The sequence below is a fragment of the Rutidosis leptorrhynchoides genome, chromosome 4 (assembly GCF_046630445.1).
Source record: "Rutidosis leptorrhynchoides isolate AG116_Rl617_1_P2 chromosome 4, CSIRO_AGI_Rlap_v1, whole genome shotgun sequence".
NCBI classification, from domain to species: domain Eukaryota; kingdom Viridiplantae; phylum Streptophyta; class Magnoliopsida; order Asterales; family Asteraceae; genus Rutidosis; species Rutidosis leptorrhynchoides.
Genome location: NC_092336.1, coordinates 565,536,870 through 565,541,342, shown reverse-complemented (window position 1 = coordinate 565,541,342; position 4,473 = coordinate 565,536,870).

Below are 4,473 nucleotides of genomic sequence, written 5' to 3'. Positions count from 1 at the left end.
AGTGATTGTCCGCATACATTTGTGGTGCGCCTGCGGGTTGCGGTATCATTATGTCCCCCCAGTTTGATGTTATATGGCGCGAGGCGTATGATATCAAACTATTAAGCGAAAAAGAAAAAAAAGAAAACGGCTAGCATTTAATATTCCGCGTGCGCCTCGATGCCATTAAATGCCTGTCACAATCGCAGAAGCCCATTCGGCGGACATGACATAAAGTGGCAGTGTGTCAGGCGCGTGCCAACCACGCGCGTACATGTAATCATACCCAACTGGCATCCACGCGCATAAATAAAGTGCTGGCCGTCGATTGCGTAACACGTGTACAGCCACGATCACACCACTCCATCCAATCTTCCCTATAAATACCCCATTTTGCAGCTCATTTCCACTTTCCTGCTTCAAGCTTCCTCGTTACGCTGCCAATTTGAATTCCGATCAAAAATCAAACATTCCGGCCACCATTTAAAGGTTAGTATTCATCCGATTACTCCTAGAAAATGACTAAAGCTAACGAGACGTATGTAGATAGCATAGAGTCTGTTATAGAGCAGAAGCACATAGATTACTTAGTGAAACAGTATCATCCCTTAGCCAAGTACAATCCGGTGCCACCCCTACCCCATCAGCGTGCTCACGAGCCACCGGAGAAGAAAGTGGCCATCTATGAACATGCGTTCAAGCATGGTAACTTTAGGGTTCCTCCATCTGATTTCTTCTTAGGCGTATTAGATCACTTCAGAGTGGGATTAGGGCAACTACACCCGTATGCCATAGGCAAAATAGTTCTGTTTGAAATGTGGTGCGCCGCAATCGACAGGGTACCGTTGGTTAAAGTTTTCTGTCATCTATACCGCCTAGCCAATCACCACAAATCCTGGTTCACCTTCTTCACCCGACAAAATTTCACCAAAACCCCAAAGTCGAATGCGGGTAACTGGAAAGAAACTTTCTTTTTCATTGACCAAACTGTAGTTGGTACCGCTTTTCCGCAAACGCTTATATGGTGCGAGAAGGTGGAAAAGGATGTGAACAAAACCTCGGTCCTTGATGACGAGGAAACAAAGCTATTAGCGGAGTGCGCTAACGCACAGCTGGTGCACCGGTCATACGGGAACGTGATGTTGCTGCTAGGGAAGATATCCGCACACTGGCCATGGGAGGATATGCGTCCAGCCATAGTCGGACCGGATGGAAAGGGTAGGAATAGTATAATCACGTACTAACATCAGTTTGATATTTATGCGTTCTAACGCATGCGTGCATGTGTACAGAGATGAAGATGAAGAGAGTACTGACTGCAGAGGAGATTGCGGGCATCACTTTCCGCAAGCAGAATGTAAACCAGCAGTTAGAGCAAGAGAAGACTGGCGAGAATGCACCTGCCACTTCCGGAAATAAGTGCAAGGCCGCCGAAGCCTCCCAATCTCAACAGAAGAAGAAGAAACTCACTCCCAAACAGAGGGAGGACAAGCGGAACGATAACTTCGTTCCCATCGAACCCCGTTCTGCGGATCTACCTCCCCCATCCTCTGGTAAGAGTTCAGCTTTCGCGCATACCGCACATTTAAGTTTGCATTTATTTAACCACTTATTAACACGCAGGGCATGCGGAAGAAACTCATCACACCCCACCGCGGGTCAATCCGGACCTCGAAGCTACTGCCGAGTCAAAGGATAAGACGATACACCTGGACTCCGAGTCCACACCAACCCCGCCACACGGTAGCTTCCGATTGGCAAACCTGGCGCAGCTCACCCAGTCATCGGCGGAAAACGCCGCAGAGCAGTCCGCCTTCCTCCAATAAATCTTCCCGGCTGAGTTCCGCAACCAACTAGCCGCACTGCCTTTTAATCAGGCGCTCAACGCCTTCGTCCAAAACGGCCTTGTCTTTTTTGGCATGGTTGCAGATCAAGCCCGCCGTTCGACTAACTTGTATCAAGTGGCCTTGCGGAAAGAAACAGAGATAGGGCTGCTGCAAGCGGGGGTTGATCAGGTGAAGAAAGACATGGACGCCGCAGAAGAAGCGCGCAAGGCGGTGGAGTTAACCGCAGCGGAAACCAAAACTGCACTGATTGAAGAGAGAAAGAAAAACCGCGAGCTGGTTGGTGCGGTTGACCAGTCCAAGGGGGAGGCGGAGCGTCTGCGGGTGGAGCTGGAAAGGGTGACGAGGGAAAATGATGACGCGGTTACAGGTCGCGAGCTAGCGGAGGCGGACTTGACAAAACTCCGCACCGCTCTTCCTACCATTGCGCAGAAAGTAATGGATTCCGAGCCTGTGTCCGACAAGTTCAACGCCTATGTTGACGCAGTTAAAGACCACGAAATCAACAAGGCAGTGCTAGAGGTGATCCAAGCCTGCGGGCTCACACCGCCGTACCCCGACGTCGTGCAGAAAAAATTGAAGGAGGGTACGGCTGCGGTGCTCATGGAAGCGGAAGAAGCCATGTAACGACCCGCACTTTTTCGATCATACTATACTTATAAGATTAATATTTACATAAATTAAACCTTGCCAACATGATAAGCAATCCAAATTGTCGAGACTGATATTTCCGAAAAGAGTTTTACACAACGTTTGACCGTCTAGTTTGACCGATGATATCACGAACCATACAATATGTGATAATTATACGTTTGTGTATATATATGTATATATACATATTTAACATGATTAAAGAATGTTTTAATACCTCATTTCATATTAATAACAACAAGTTATATGTGTATTTTGAAACTACTAACTTAAGTTTTCAAAACGATAACTATACGTAACGTTATTTGACATAAATACTTAAGACATATAATGTTTATACATATATTGTATAAGTAATGTATTTAATCACTTTTAAAGACTTAAATACATAAAACCATATAAGTGTATTCACAAAAGATAGCTATATTTGAATCCTCATTCCATTTTTCACAAAATTTCTATACGTATATCTAGAGTATTTGTACTCATATCATACCTAGCTTCTATACGTATTTACTATTGGTATATACACATCAAATCACCACCAACCAGCCCTTATTCAATGCCTTATGTATAAGGTAATTACTTTTGGAAGCTTATTGACTAATTACATAAGATAACAAACTAAATTTTGTCCATGTCTACCTTAAGAACACGTTTTTAAGGAGCCTCATGTATCATCACTTTGATTCAACTTTCTCTTCCATTTTTCTAGCAAAACACACACTCTTCCATAACCCTTAAACCCCTTAATCATCTCAGCTCACATCTATGAAGATCTAGCTTCAAAAACACTACTAAAACACCATAAGAAAACCATACAAAAACACTTCAAGAAAACCTCCCAAGAACACCAACTTACTTCCAATCTTTCATCCATTTCTATCACCCTTTTGATTCTAGCTTCTTACTCCTCTTTTACAGCAAACTTATCCAAGGAACTTGAGGTAGAATCTATGTTCATAACCTTATTCAATTCATATATATATAGCTATCTTATTTTGTGGTACAAAAGTTTAACAACAAGAACATAGTTTGAATGTTTTCAAACTTGTTTGCAAACTAAATAGATCCTTCTAACTTAACTTTTAAAATACTTCAAGACCTGTAATATAACTTATGTATATGCTAATTTAGCAAGGTAAAACTTGGTTTTTCAAAGTATAAGTATTTTTAGAAAAATGGTCATTAAATGATTTTGTTGTAACAAAAATATTTAACTTCATATGTTTCACTAATGTTTCACTTATGCCGTATGATTTTGAATACAAACCAAGGTATTTACAGTTCATAGTCTTAAAGAAGAACTCGATCCAAGAAGATGGCAATTTGAATCAACGAAAACGGATTTGTAACGAAGAAACTATGACCGAAACAAAATTGGTTATCCTAGATCATTTCAACTACGGGATCAATTGGAAAAAAATGATATAAATCACATATTTCTAAGATAACATGATATTTTATATATATGTACTTATAATTCAATTTTATATGGTTCAGGATCACCCGTAAGCAACACGAGAAGATTAATCATAAGATCCCATGATTGTACGCAACACGTCATTTGACAACACCGGTACTTTATGTACGCAACACGTCATTTGACAACACCGGTACCATGGGTCAAGATTAATCTCGACCAATACATATACGATGGGGTTTTATTTATTTCGTTGGGGGTTTTATTTATTTCATTGCGGGTATATTAAACATCTAAAAATGAACCATTAAAATTGAATTACTAACATCGGACTGCTAACTACGGACTAAGGAATTATTCAAAGTTTTAAAAGTATAACAAGTATATATTTATAACGTTTGTTTAAAAATGAAAACATATTGATATATTATATATGGATAGGTTCGTGATATCAACCGGGAGACCAAGTCAATTATCTATATCTTCAAAGACAACCGTGAGTATATAGTCCCACTTTTAAACTCTAAATATTTCGGGATGAGAATACATGTATTTTATGTTTTACGATATGGACAC